The sequence below is a fragment of the Hemiscyllium ocellatum genome, chromosome 38, assembly GCF_020745735.1.
Source record: "Hemiscyllium ocellatum isolate sHemOce1 chromosome 38, sHemOce1.pat.X.cur, whole genome shotgun sequence".
In the NCBI taxonomy this organism is placed as follows: Eukaryota; Metazoa; Chordata; class Chondrichthyes; order Orectolobiformes; family Hemiscylliidae; genus Hemiscyllium; species Hemiscyllium ocellatum.
In genome coordinates, this window is record NC_083438.1 from 14,489,735 (window position 1) to 14,505,782 (window position 16,048).

Sequence of the window (16,048 nt, forward strand, 5' to 3'; positions counted from 1 at the left end):
CGCTGGAAAAGCATGACCGAGACATTAAGGAAATCGAGCGCCAAGTCGGAGGGGCGGAGCTAAAGACCGCGACCTCCAAAACTACAGCGCAATCGGCCGTGGATCAGGTCCGGACTCTCGAACAGCGAGTCCGGACTTTAGAGAATCATATTGATGACCTCGATAATCAAGGTCGCCGAAAAAATATTTGTTTGCTGGGCCTTCCCGAACGGGAAGAGGAAGGCCAGCTTACAGCGTTTCTCGAGCAGTGGCTGCCACAACTTTTAAATTTGGAAGCTGGATCAGGCCAGGTAAGGGTGGAATGGGCCTACCGGGTCACAATATGCGGGCCCGGCTTGAACCAGCGCCCACACCCGGTCCTGTTCCTGCTGCAGAGCTGTAGGGAGAGGCAGACACTCCTAGAAGCCTCTAGAAATTTTTGAAAAGATTCCCAAGCCATGATTTATAAAGGATACAAGATCATGTTATTCCAGGACTTTTCCCCAGCTCTGGTCTGAAAGAGGAAGGCATTCGACGAGGCGAAGAAGTGTTTAAGGGACTTAAATATTCAGTACTCGGTACGCTACCCAGCAACGCTATGCTTTAACCATGAAGGATCCGTGTATAACTTCGGATCGCCAGAAAAGGCTAAGGAATCCTTGGACTCTCTTAGATAAACTGTAAGAGATAATCGATATTGGTTTGCTTTTCCCCCCACTCCGGTTTATATTGCCCCTTTTTTTCTTTTTTCTTACCTTCCTGTTTAATATTATCTGCGGGGTGGGGAGACGGATTTATTTATTTGTTCTCTATTTAACGATTTTCTCTCCCCCTTGGGTTTTTTTTATTGTTATATGTATGTATGTGTGTATGTATATATGTTGTATATATGTGTGTATGCATGTGTGTGTGTGTAAAAAAGCCGGGGGGTTTAGTTAATGTTGGTGAGGCGAGGCGGTTACCTTATTCTATTTTACCTCTGTCTCTCGGAGCGGGGTTGTTTTCCCTTGCTATTTTGTATTATTATATTTAATTATTATTTGTTGAGGTTGTAATTTTATAGTTATACATTTATATATTAACATTACCATATATAGCCAGGTGTGTGTGGAGGGGGGGGGGTGCGGTGGGGGTAGGGTGCTCACTGTTAACTCAAGCTCTGTACTATATCTGAATTCTCCTCATCCTATTGAGGAGCACCTGGGTCAAGGGTGGGTCACTGGTTGGGAGAGGATACGATGGACCTTCGGAAAGGAAGTGATACCCCCTGGGAACAAGGGGAAAAAATCTCCATTTAAATACGTTTTATTTTTTTTATTATTTAGAAATAGTTTTTTAATGATACTGTTGTGAGTGTACTAGAGAGCCTTAATTTTTGTGAATTTTATATGCTCTATGCTTGGGGTGTTTGGATAGGGTTTCCCTCCCAAGGGGTCTCGGATTTGCCTGGACGATTATGGTTGATCAGTCAGTTATGTGATGCACCTGGAATGTCAAGGGGAGTAATTCGCCAGTCGAAAGGAAGAAAATACTATCAAATCTTAAGAAAGAAAGAGTTGATATAGCTCTCCTAGAGGAGACACATCTGTTGGATTAAGAACACTTGAAATTACGACTGGGTGGATTTAATCAGGTCTTTTTTTCTTCTTTTAGCTCAAAAAGTAGGGGAGTTGTTATTCTTGTTCAGAAGAATTTCCGTTTCAAAATACTAAATCAGATAAAAGACGAATCTGGACAATATATTCTGATTAAAGCCCTTATAAATGGAGAGGAATATGGGATTTTAAATTTGTACTGCCCCCCAGCACACCCCTTTAAATTTATAACGGAAGCCTTTTCAAAATTGATGGCTCTCGGTGCCCGTCATACAATTATAGGGGGAGACTTTAATTGTATTATGGATACGGAAATAGATAGGATTCCCAAGAGTACTGCAGGAGTATCTCCCAGATCTAGACAATTGGTGGATCTGAACAAAAAATTAGGATTAGTAGACGTATGGAGATGTCTTCATCCACAGGGCAAAGATTTTTCTTTCTACTCCAATCCACATAAATGTCATACCAGAATTGATATGTTTTATGCCCCCTCGATTTTTTAAAATTCCACATCATCCTGTAAAATAGGTAGAATAGCAATTTCCGACCACGCTGCTGTATAAATGGAAACCAAGCCGAGGAACAATGGGACATCCGCTCGGCATTGGCGTATGGACCCCTTCCTAATGAAAGACAGTAAATTTGTGAAGTACTTCTCTCAAGAATTTAAAACCTTTTTAGAAATTAATTTAGGTACGGCTAGCAACCTATCAATGATGTGGGAGACCATCAAAGCTTACGCACGAGGTTTCATCACCTCCTCCTCAGCGACCCAGAAAAAATTAAAGGGAGAACAACAGCGTCTGCTCAAAGCTCGCTTAAAAGCAGCTAAAACTGCATACACTGATAGACCTTCTATTATAAATTTGCAAACGATTACGGCCCTTAGGACAGCTCTAAACTCTATGCTTACTCAAACTGCTAAGAGGGAAATATTATTTGCAAAACAAAGGTTATATGAATTTGGCGACAAACCGGGTAGATAGTTAACATTTCTTGCAAAGAGAAAAAGGGCCCCTCAAACTATTACGTCTATCAAGGAAAATACGGGTATTTTGACTCATGATCATAAAAAGATTAATGCAATCTTTAGAAAATTTTATTCTGATTTATATAACTCGCAGGATTGTGAAGACAGGACTAGGAAGATGCAATCATTTTTTCAAAAATTTGACCTTTCCAGGCCTAACTCCAGAACAGGTATCGGTCTTAAATGCTCCCCTAACAGTCCAAGAAATACTTGACGCAATCAGGCAACTTCAGAGCGGTAAGGCACTGGGCCCAGATGGTTTTCAAGCTGAATTCTATGAAGAATTTACAGAAATATTGGCTGGTCCACTTATGGACATGTATAACTATGCATATAGTCAGGGCTGTCTCCCGCCTTCGCTGAAAGAGGCAAATATCTCTCTTATCCTTAAAAAAGGAAAAGGTTCAGAAGATTGTGCGTCATACAGACCAATATCCTTGGTAAATGTAGATTTAAAAATCCTTTCTAAAGCATTAGCATTGAGTCTAGAAAGGATACTGCCATATATTACAAAGGAGGATCAGACGGGGTTTATTAAGGGCCGTAGATCATCCAATAATATTAGAAGGGTTTTGAATATGATTCAAACCTGCCATCAGGGAAAGATACCAGGAGTAGTAGTTTCATTAGACGCGGAAAAGGCATTTGTTTTACACTTTGGAAAGGTTTGGTGTTGGAAAGGTGTTTACCAAATGGGTCTCAACATTGTATAGTGATCCCAAAGCAGTTGTGGCTACCAATGGATTAGGTTCGGATAGCTTCAGTGTGGGTCGGGGCTGCCGTCAGGGATGTCCTCTCTCGCCATTGTTATTTGCGCTAACAATTGAACCACTAGCAGAAGCTATACGGGCTGATCCTAATATAACGGCCCCGAGGATTCGTACAGGTAAACATAAAATTACCCTTTATGCAGATGATGTTCTTCTATTCCTCAGTAATCCTCTGATGTCCGTACCTCGCCTAATCCAAGTTATTAATACATTTAGCGCATTCTCAGGCGATAAAAGTAATTTTTCAAAATCGGAGGCTATGCCAATGGGTGGCCTGGCTATGACACCCCACTTAACAGATGGATCCCATTTTCCCTTTCATTGGTCCCTGGAAGGTTTCTTATATTTAGGCATTATATTATACCATTATTTGGTCAGTTGTATAAGGCTAACTTTGTGCATTTACTGGAAAGGATCAGGCAGGACCTCCAGCGATGGGGAGACCTTCCAATTTCTTGGTTGGGTAGAATAGCACTAATTAAAATAAATGTCCTGCCCCGTCTGCTGTGTCCTATGAGAATGCTTCCGGTGATGCTGCCGAGGGTGGCACTAAGTAAATTATATGGCCGGTTGGGTTCCCTTATCTGGAATCATAGATGGCCCCTCAAAAAACTGAAGAAGCTACAGCTTCCACAGGCAAGGGGAGGATTGGGTTTCCCAGATTTTAGGAAACATCAATTAAGTTCTCTATTAAGTTACATAGCTGATTGGGTCTTGTCTGATCCACAATCAATCTGGTTGGATATCGAGGCCTCTCAAGTGAAATACCCACTTATTAAACTTTTATTTTCAGACAAGAGGACAATCATTCCAGACAACTGTAAAAAAAAACCCTATAATACTAAACACAATTAAGGCTTGGAATATAATGCGGCAAAATGAGGGTAATTCACATAAAACACCCCCCTATGCACCGATAGTGGGAGCATGGTGATTCCAACCAGGATTTACAGATGCCACTTTTAAACTCTGGAGATCCAGGGGTATCTCATGTCTAGGGGACCTATCTGAAGATGGGATCCTGATGTCTTTTGAACAGCTGCGTCAGAAATTCGGATTACCTAATGGAGACCTCTTTTGATACTTCCAAATTCGAGACTATATACAGAAGAAGACTACGTTATTAGATAGTCTTTACAAATCAGATAGAGAATGTAGAGTACTACGACCAAGGGGAGTATCCTCCATCAGTACTATTTATCATTTACTACATGATGAAGTATCGGGAGATATGGACAATCTACTTAAAACATGGGATCAGGAATTGAGGCTATAAATCTCTACAGAAACGTGGAATGATATTTGGGAAAACGCCAGGAGAATCACCATTTGTAACAGAACTCAGGCTATCCAACTGAAGATACTTCATAGGGCCCATATAGCATTGGATCGATTGGCAAAGTTTAAGGTGGGGACATCCCCAATGTGTCCCAAATGTAAAATAGAGGTGGGCACAATTGTACATTGTCTATGGACCTGTCATAAGATCCGTAGATACAGGACTAAAATAGCAAGTTCCCTGACAGAAATTTTTGGAACGAAAATTAAAGTGGACCCCGTATCTCTCCTTTTGGGCTTTTCGAACTTATCCTCCCTGGACATGCACAGGAAGAGGCTATTTTCTATTCTCTCCTTCTGTGCAAAGAAAAATAGTTTGGTAAACTGGGTGGCTGAGGGCCCCCCGGACTTTCGAATTGGCACAGATTGATTATGGAATGTATTCCCCTTGACTTCCTTACAAATATGGTGCACCGAAAGACCGAATTATTTTATAAAATATGGCAGCCCTTCTTGAATTATATGAATGCAGATATTTCGGCTATCCTAACAAGGACTGTTATTTAATTGAGATTACGAACTGGCTGGTCCGGGGCCCCCTGAGAGAGGAATCCTGCATGAATACAGGTTTTGTTACATTTGATGTTCACACATTCCGAGCATGTATCTCACTATCCAATTTCTATGTTATACTTTTTTTTTCTTTCTCTTATTTGAATAATGTAAGAGACTCAATTATACACTCTGCTTAGTTGTAGGTAAGATTAGTAGTTATTTGAGTTTTGCTTTTTTTTCTCTTGGTATTTTTCTTTTGTTAAATTTTGGTTATTATATATTAAACATTTAATTGTATATCGATGTTCGTACTTGAGAGTTTGTTTATTTTTGTAAACTTGTAAAGATGTTAAATTTCTAATAAAAATATCTATAAAAAAGATTGCTAAAGAGGTTCTGGGGTTTGAAGATGCTTCCCAAACTCTCCAAGGAAGTTTAGAAATACAGTGGAAGGATATACTTTTCGAGTGAGCCAATAGGGTAGAATTGGGTTCAACCAGGGACCAAAGGAAAGGTGAAAATGTAGCGACTGGTCAAGCCCTTAGGTGTATCAGAGACAGAGACAGGTGCAGCAAAGTTAGAGAAACATACGCTGCACATGAGTGAACTGGAGATAGAAGATAAAGAAAAGGAGAGAATGTTCTTAGCTGAGCAGAGAGAGCGAGAGGAGAGAGAGAGAGGATTTGAACTTCAGAAGTTGCAAATTAGTGAGTAAGGTCAAGTTAACAAGTTGGAAATAAAGAGAGAAGGGAGAGATGTATACAACTCTCTTAAAAATTGCCATATTTTGATGAGAAAGACAATGAAGCCTTATTTATTTCATTTGAAAGATTGTCTGGGAAGATGGAGTGGCCAGAGAGCTTGTGGGTAATGGTAGTTCAGACTGAGCTGGGGGGCAGAGCTAGTGAAGTGTGTGCAGCGCTGTCAGATGGGGGAGGCCAAGAGATTATACAGATGTCACACAGACTATTCTGAGAGCTTCTGAATTGGGACCAGAAGCATTTCGACGGCAGTTCAGGAACATAACGAAGGAACCGGGTCAGACTTAGGTTGAATTCAAAAGAATTAAACACAGTACTTATAATGGATGGGTGTGTGCCCTAAAAGCAGATAAGATATATCAGGCTTTGAGAGATTATTCTGCTGGAGGGGTTTGTAAACTCACTTGTAGAGATGATAAGAATTCACGTGGATGGACAGAAAGTTCACGAAATGTGAAGAGCAGCAGAGATGGCAGATGAATATGCATTGGTGCATTTGGCAGAATTTGGCTTCCAAAAGGAATTTATTCCCATGAAGGATACAAATTGGAAGAATGGGAGATCTTTCACTGAAAAAAAAGTCGAGTAAATCACACAGGGAATAATTTCCGTCAGGTGAAAAAAGAAGCCAAAGTGGGTGGAAAGGCGTTGAAAGGTTTCAGGTGTTTGACTCTAATAGAGTGGGACATATGCAGTTACAGTGTTGATAGTTTAAGAAGGACCCTGGGAAAAGGTGTTTTCACTGTCAGAAGGTGGGACACATAAGGTCCCAGTGCTGGTGATTGTGGGAAAAGATGTGGTAAAAGAGACTAAACCAGTGGGATTAATGAAAGTAATAAAGGAAACCTCAGGAAAGGCCGAGGAGCTGCAGGTGAGGGCATAGCCCAGGCAGGGGCTGGGTATTGAGTTAATGCCCGATCTCTATAAAGACTTCACCTCTGTGGGTAAATTTATTCAGGAAAAAACAGGGGGAGACGGGAAAGACGTTACAACTTTGAGTGATGCGGTAGGTAATCAGTCTCTCACAGTAAGAGATGACAGTATTTGCACTCTTTCGGACAGGTTACCCAAGAGTGATAATTTGTGGAATAGATGGACAGAAATGTAGCGTTCCTCTGTCTCAGATCAGGTTGGAGAGTCAAATCAGCACTGGGGAAATAACGCCCCTTGTGGTGGAGAAGCCAAAGGAAAATCCAGGGAACTGAGGAGTTAAAGGAAAATAACCTGGAGATTTTCCAGACTGTGTAAGTAACAGATGTAATTGTCATAAGTTACGCCAGAAGCAAAAAACTAAAGAGAAAGATGAAGGAGTTGAGGTTCAGTTAGCTGACCCTCTGTCTGATGTAATGGCACAGGGACAACCTGAACAGGTGGAGGGTCAGGCAGAGGTGTTTCGGCCTGAAAGGCGAACAGAAAGATGAAACAATGAAAGATATAAATTTAGAAGCGTTCCCAGAAATGGACCCAATCTGTATTCCCAGCAGTTATTATCAAAAGGGCAGAATCCTGAGACCAAAACGGAGTCGACAACATGTGAGTGCAGAGGAGAAATGGGCAGAAGTGCACCGGATCGTGTTGCGGGGAGCATCCAGACGGGAAATATTACGGGAAACACATTAGTTACAAGTAGGAAGTCACTGAGGGGTGGGGAGGACTCAGGCTCAGATACAAAAGCACCTCTTATGGCCAGGTCTGCATAAGCATGTGTTTACGTTTTGCTGTACATGTTACACATGGGAGGGAAGAGACAGACAGTAATAAAACCAGCATCTTTGTTGCAAATTCTAACAGTTGCAGAAACTTTCACGCTGTTTATGATTAATTATTCAGGTCCTCTCCCTCAAACCAAAACTAAAAGTGTGAAGCAGTACTTTCTAACCATAATGAATGCGTCGACTAGAGTTCCAGAGACAATTCCATTCCAGAGTGTTCAGGCAAAAAGGGTGGTGGAGGGGTTGGTAGCTTTCTTGAGCCGGTATGGGGTCCCCAGAGAGATCAAATCTGACCCAGGGTTTAATTTTACTGCTTGGCTGTTTCGGAAAGTCATGGAGAGGTTAGGCTAAAAATCAAGTGCATACCGTCCTGAATCCCAGGGAGCCTTGGAAAGGTGGTCTCAGACCTGAAGACCATGTTAACAGTGAGTTGTCAGGAGTATCCGAATGATTGGGAGAATGGTTCATATCGTTTGCCATTAGAGGTGCCCCAAACAAACTGACTCAGTTTACTCCCTTTGAATGAAAATTTGGACATCAAGTGATGGGGTCTTTGAAATTAGGAGGGTTTTTGAGTTACAGACCTGAGGATATTCCAGCCAAGTTCTGGCAGTGATTGTCCCTTTCACCTTGTGGACCGAGCAGAAGCATGCGGTCGGGGGTGGGCACAGGGTTGGAGGTGGAAACTATCCATATGTTTCTGTCCATATCTGTTTGAGGCTTTGAATCTCAATCCTGGTTTTGATCCTTTAACCTCACTGCTTCCCTGAACAGCTCTCCTAAAGCAAGGCCCTGAAGCAGGGTCTGTCCCGAATTGGAGAGAGTGGGTGTGAGAGACCATCGAGAGACTTGGGGCTACATGGACAGATGAATCTCACCTCCTTATTCTCTCCATGTCATCCCTTGACTTGTCCTTGTATCTGTCTGATATTTCCTCTTCCCTCTCTTACTCAATCTCACTCACTTTCTACTTCTCTCTCTCTCTCTCTCTCAAACTTTCTCGCTCTTACTGGCAACCTCTCCTTTTGTCTTTTTTATCTTTGATCTCTTCTTTCTGCTTTTGCACATGTTCCTTCCTTCCATTCTCTCCCCTTCTGAGACGACAAACTCAGCCATCTCCAGAATATGCTGGGAATGGGGAAAATGGAAGGGCCAACAACCCGGGCTGAAACCTTTGTGCTCCCACCAGACCAGATCACTGCAGAGGGTGACATATTGGGGAGCAAGATTGATTGTCCCAGACAAAAGCCATCACCATATAAAGGCTAAAATCAACCAGGGTCATCCAATGGTTCCCAAGATATCCTGGGAAGAAGCTATGTCTTGTGTCCAGGGCTGGATACCGACATAGCTGCATTGGTGGGCAGTGCCCTGAGTGCCAACAAAGTCAAAAATCGCCACAAGTGGCTCCCACCCGACATTCACGGGAACGACCGTGTTAATCCTGAATAGCCAAGTGGGGGCATTGGGAATAGGAAATACAAAGTGAGAAACAGAAGGAAAAACTGGAGAAAGTCAGGCTGAGGTGTGCTGAAAGGACCTGGTGAGCACTGCTGCTGTAGAAACACTGACAGAGCAAGTCTGCAATCTCTGTCCCAGTTGCTTCTAACTCGAATTCCGAGAGCTCAATGTCATTGAGCAAGTTTTAAAAGATTCTGGTGTAAAAAAAAATGAAATGCAAGGAAAAGAGAAATTCAGTTTTTGAGGATCATGTCGCACCATCAGAGTAAAGGTAGATTCTGAACAGAAAGAAATTTGTAGGCAGCTGTTCAGTGAGAATAAAAGGTTTGAGAATGCGTTCCCGTATTAACTTGACGAGTAATAATGGTGCTTTCTTCTTTGTACATGTGAGAAACGAAGCTCACTCACTTCAATAATTTCAGTCTGAGACAAGATCTGAAGCAACCAGTATGTTTATTATACACTTGCAAGCGTGGTGTCTAAAATAGACACGCAGAGTTTAGCAAGTCCATATCTTATATAGGATTCACTCTTCCAAACCCAGTGCCCATTACTATTGATTATCTCCTGCCTTATCCGGCCTTGTGCATAACAAAGTACAAGTTTTACTTGGCCATTTCACCACATCCTGCTGTGGTCCATTGTTAGGTATATCCTCCTTCACTGCCATCTATTTCCCCCATTGTGACACTTCCTCCTATTCCTCAACCATATTGAACGCTATGACCTTTTAATTGGGGTTTGTTTTTTGTTTTTTGCAGAAGTGGGAAACAGATGCTTGTAACAACTGTTTGTACAGGCATATCTGACTAACCTACATTCTCACAGCACCTTATCTATTGTCTGTAACATCTACCATTGTTTGCAGGCACGTTTCATTCTTGCATGCACATTTTAGCGAATACAAAAGCAATTATATATTTGCTTTACATAGTTTTCATTCTTGTTGATTCAAATCTTGGCTGAAACAATTATACACTGGTGAGAGTTCATTTACCTTGCATAAGTAATGATGAATGCAGAAGTAACACTACTTTACCTATATCCCACATATAAAAGGGGAGAGCCTTAGTACATATGGATAACCCAACAAATCTTTCAACTGGTATCTGTGCGTATACTGTACCCTCCCTTTTTTGGAATGGAAGGAACCATTTTCCAACTCTCTGCATTGAATGTTATTGACCATCCTTACAAGGCCACCTGTGCTGGTTCCACTCCTTTCGCACAGTGAATTATAATGAAGGCAGCAGAACACACGACATGGTTTTGGACATAGCTACAGGACCATTGATGGGCTGGAGATGTGAAATTACATACAATGTTGCCAGATTCCCTTACGGCTGAAGATATTATTATTGACTGATCTGAAGAACGAAGTAAACGCATAAAAAAACGTTAATTTCAACTGCTCTCTGAACTTGGTCTGGGTCACAGCATAAATAAAAGTGTTTGTGCAGCAGCTCAGGAGCTGCAACATCGAACCCAATATGTCAAGAAAACTGGGTAGATAAATCATCACATTTTCAAAATAAAGCATTCTAAACCATATGGAATACACCATAAGTATTGACCATAAAAGGATGAAATTTGCAGATAGTGTAAACATTAAAATAATAGATTTCCTTCGACTGGCCAATTCTGGATCTTTGGCACATTCCCCACTGCCCTGAACCCGGAGTCGTCCCCGTGCTCTGCTGCTCCTGATAATGTGTCTGACAGTGAAAATATTTAGCAGCAGGATCAGAATGAATGGGACCCCAGGGGTCACAAGATGGTGAAGGAACTGAATCATTATCCAGAAATGTGATCTCTGATTGGTGTCCCTGAAATGACAAAATGAACTAACGCTCGTGAAAGTATATCGATCTGTGAACATGAAAGACCAGTGAATGTTCTTTATACAACTGAGGACAGTCACTGTTCCCAGCACCACAGCTGCAGCTTTCTCAGTGCAATATCTACTTTTCAACTTCTGACAGCAAATTGCCACAAATCGATCAAAAGTAAAAGCCACAGTGAACCAGACAGAACAATCAGTGGCTGCATAACTCAGGACGGCATGAATATTACACACACGAATGGAATACCGCAGGTCGTAAAATTCTTCGTGAAAAGTCCGTGTAATATGCTGCAGTATCACGTCCAGGATAATAACCAGAAGATCTGCCACTGCCATGGCCACCAAGTATCGAGAAACACATTTGGAGAGGCCACATCTTCCCCGGGTTAGGATCACAACAGCTATCATGTTAACTGTGCAAGGGAAACAAACAGAGACATTAGAATGTGAGCAAAGCCACCGTATTATTGGGACCTGTACAGAGATTTGCAAATGTGCTATTGTATAAAACTGATTGTATCAGTTACAGTGTATCACATTGTTAATATAGGGACAAGGCTTGCCATTCTGTTGACACTGGACTTCTTGAAAATAAATAAGAATTATGAAATGGTGTCAGTCTCCATTCAATCGTTGCTTTCCTGAGATCAGCAGAGTCATCCAAATGATGCAGTGCCAGGCAGCAAAGCAAGACAGATGGGCTCAGACAGAGCAGCAGGAATGCAGGAACAAAGCTGGCATTTATTGAAAGGGAAATCTGGAATGTGTGCTGAGCATCGAGAGGGGCAGCACATCGAGACTGGAAATGAGATCCATGGGGACACCAGAATAAGGGCAAGAATGAGAGAAGAACAGGAGGGTTAGTTGTACATTTATATTTTGAACAGGTGCATATGTCCTGGACCTCGGACCTTCGGGTGACCATCCTCCAAGGCGGATTTCAGGACAGGCAGCAGTGAAAAGTGGCCGAGCAGAGGCTGAAAGCTATGCTCCGTGTCCATAGGGAGGGCCACAACCGGGACCCACTATAGGTGACCACCATTGCACTATACACACACACAGACACTCCTACACACAAACACACAGGCACTCCCATACACATACATACACACAGAAATACATATACGCGGACACGCACACAGACACTTTCACACACTCCTGCAGATACCCACACTCCCACACCCCACACACATGCATCCTCTCTCAGAGTGAGACCACTTTACACTCACACCCACACATAGACACTCTCTCTATCAGACACTCACAAACCCCCACCCCAAGCAAACACACACATACAGATACACACACTCCCACACACATACATGCACCCTCTCACAGACTTTGAAACTCTACACTCACAGACACACACATATACACTCTCTCTCTCACTCACAACCCCCCCAATTGTGACAGTTAATCTGAGAATGTAACTTTTAAAAAAATGTTTTATGATTTCCATATGAAGGAAGTGAAACCATCATGGTCATTCTAACAGATGAGAGACTTCACAAAAAATCAAGGTATTTTTCAATGTATAATTTCAGTTACATCACACTATCAACTTTTGCTGTAAATTCTGTGTCTTACAATCGTGACGGCCACATCCACCTGATGAAGGAGCGACAATCTAAAAGCTAGTGCTTCCAACTAAACCTGCAAGGACGTTTATCTGGTGTTTGTGATTTTTAACTTTGTACACTCCAGTCCAACACTGGAATTTCCGAATCATTTTTTACAAAAGGAAAATCTGGACTGTGTGCTGAGCATCGAGAGAGGCAGCACATCGAGATTGGAAAGGAGATCCATGGGGGCACCAGAATAAGGGCAAGAATTAGAGAAGAACAAGTGGGTTAGTTGTACATGAAAGATACTGAGCAGGTGCATATTCCACACCTTATTTCAGAGCAGAGGGAGAGAATCGTGTGATTCTGAACAGCTCCAAACCCAGCAGTGAAAGAGACAGACATAAACATATATTTTAGGAGCTTTATCCAAAGGCACTGAATGTCAAGTTAGAGTCGAACAGGCTTATCAACAGAGAGAGTGAGAGTGAACACAGAGTGAGACATCAAGAAGAACATCAGTGGAGAGACAGCACAGAGAATGAGTGACCAAGAGTAACATCAGCAGAAAGATTAAGTGTGATGTGAGTCAAGTGTGGAAAGTGAATGCACAGTGAGACCAAATGAATGTCAGTAGAGAAAGGGAGTGCACAGTGAGAGGCTAACAAGAACGTCAGCAAAGGGATTACATGTGGAATGAGAGACAACAAGTCGCATCAGCACATGGGATCGACAGTGAATTGGGAGCTTCACAGGCACATCAGCAGAGACGGAGAGACAGAAAGGGAAGGAAACAGAAACAGTGTGAGGAGTCAGTGGAAGATTTGGAGGATCATTGTTCGAGATCAGAAGTGGAAAATGGGAGACTCAATAAATCAGTAATGAGAATGGGCGAATGGGAGACAAAAAACACTTCCACATACAAAATGGGAACAAACAGAAAAGTAGCATTTTTATTGCAGAGTGAGAAACCAAGAGGAATATCACCAGAGGGTTTGAGTGTCGGAGAAGGAATAATAGCGACCATACGTGTAAAGGGAGAGACCAAGAAGGAACATGAGCAGAGCCAGTCAGTGTTGACTCAGAGACAAAGAAGAACATCAGCAGAGAGAGTAAGGAACAGTTAGTGACCAAAGATGACATTCACCGAGAGAGGGAGTCAGTAGTGAGGGACAAATGGGAAAATGATCACGGTGTGAATGATGGCTGAGTGATGGAGAGGAAAATCAGGAGGGACATGGAATGTACAGTGAGAGAAACGGAAGAATCACAGTGAGAGTGACTGGAGGATGATAGGTCAAAGGGCATCATGAGCAAAGACAGCAAAGACAGGAATAGATGAAGAGGAACATTAGCAGAGAGATTGAGTGACTAGTGAATGTGTAGTGAGACACCAAGAGGAAAAGGAGCAGAAAAATGGAACTTAGTTTGCGAAGCAGCGTGGAATGTCAGCAGAGAGATTGAGGGCGGACTGGAAGACAAGGATGAATCATCAGCTGAGTGACTGTGTGCATTCTGAGGGACAAAAATAACATGAGCAGGGAGTTTCAGTTCAGAGTTAGAGACCCAGAAAACCAAAATTAAAGAGCTAGTGAGGAATGAGAGAGGAAGAGGAAGATTAATAGAGAGGGGTAGTGAACAGAGGGAGAAAGAGTGAGCTTGGACAGTAAGTCAACAGTCTTAGCAAGAGGAACATCAGCACAGAGACTGAAGGGTTGAATGAGGCCATTGACCCTGAGAATGAGCTGTGCCAGTGGAGAGGGTGAGTCACTGGGATAGGGAGAACTCAGCAGGAAAGATGATGTAACAAAGAGATCCTGCTGAGCAGAGCCATGGAATCCCAATGGCCGATTGTAAACCAATAAAAGGGAAGTTGTGTATGAAGAATGGTGCTAAATGTGACAGAATTTGAAATGATCAGCAACTCAAGTTGAGATACCGAAGCAGAACTGCACTGCAGTGCAATCTACAGTCTCAGGATCCAGCAGATTCCCAATTAACCATTCACATTAAGCCATGAGATGTCCCCGACTCAATGGAGAATGTAGGAGAGCATTCCAGGAACAGCACCAGGCTTGAGTGGTCACCGTGTCAAGCTCCCAAACAGGACTACTTGCTTCACAAACAGCACAAGCAGCAAGTGATGGACAGAGTTAAGGGATGCCACAACAAATGGAACAGATCTAAGCTTTACTAAGCAGTCCTGCTGTGTCCAGTTGTGAAATGTTGGGAACAAGTTTTAAAAAACTCATTGGAGGAAGAGGCTGCACAAGTATCCTTATCCTCAATGATGGAAGAGTCCAACACATCAGGGAAAAAGATAAGACTAAAGCATTTGCAGCAACCTTCAGCCAGATTGGCAGCGGGTAATACATCTCAGCCTCCTCCAGTGGTCACTAACATCACAGGTACCAGTCTTCAGCCAATTTGATACACTCCACGTCATATCAAGAAACTGTGGGAGGCACTGGATAGTGTAAAGGCTGTGGGCCCTGACAATGTTCAGAGTCAGAGAGTCTCACAGACATAGAGCATGGAAATGGACACTCCGGTCCAACTCGCCCATGCTGACCAGTTATCCGAAATTAATCTAGTAACTTCAAGCCGAATGAAGACTTGTGTTCCAGAACATGTTCCTCCCCAAGTCAGTCTGTTCCAGTGGAGCTCTGACACTGGAATCGAAAATTGCCAAGTTGTACAAAAGGCAGGATAAATCCAACCCAGCCAAATAGTGCCCCATCAGTCTCTTCTGCACCATCAGTGATGGAAGCTTCTATCAAGCAGCACCTGCTCAGCAATAAGCTGCTCAGTGACGCCCAGTTTGGGTTCCTCCAGGGCCATTCGGTCTGGAACTCATCAGAACCTTGGTTAAAACATGGATAAAGAATTCTAAAGGCAGGGAGAGAGGAACGGATCATAACATCAAGGCCGCATCTGAACGAACGTGGGATCAAAGGAACCTTGGCTAAACGGGAACCAATGTGTATCATGGGGCACATTCTCCGCTGGTTGGAGTCATGTTCGAGAGTGTGGTGCTGGAAAAGCACAGTCAGTCAGGCAGCATCCGAGGAGCAGGAGATTCAATGTTTCAGGCACAAGCCCCACGTCAGGCTAATGCCCGAAACATCGATTCTCCTGCTTCTCGGATGCTGCCTGACCTACTGTACTTTTCCAGCACCACACTCTCGAATCTGATCTCCAGCATCTGCAGTCCTCCCTTTCTCCTGGTTGGAGTCATACCTCACCCTCCAGGAGAGGAAGGCAGGTGGTGCACCAGTCTCCTGTGGCTATTCCCGTCTCTAACAGGTTTACTGTTTTGGATACTGTTGGGAGGGATAGCCTTTCGGGGGGAGGATAACAGCAGCAGCCAGGCCTGGGGCACTACAACTGGCTCTGCTGTAAACCAAGGGCGGGCAGAGGCCACGCGAGTGATAGTTGGAGGGGACTTGCTAGTTCGGGGCAGACAGGTATTTCTCTGGCTGTGTTGGAGACTCCAGGA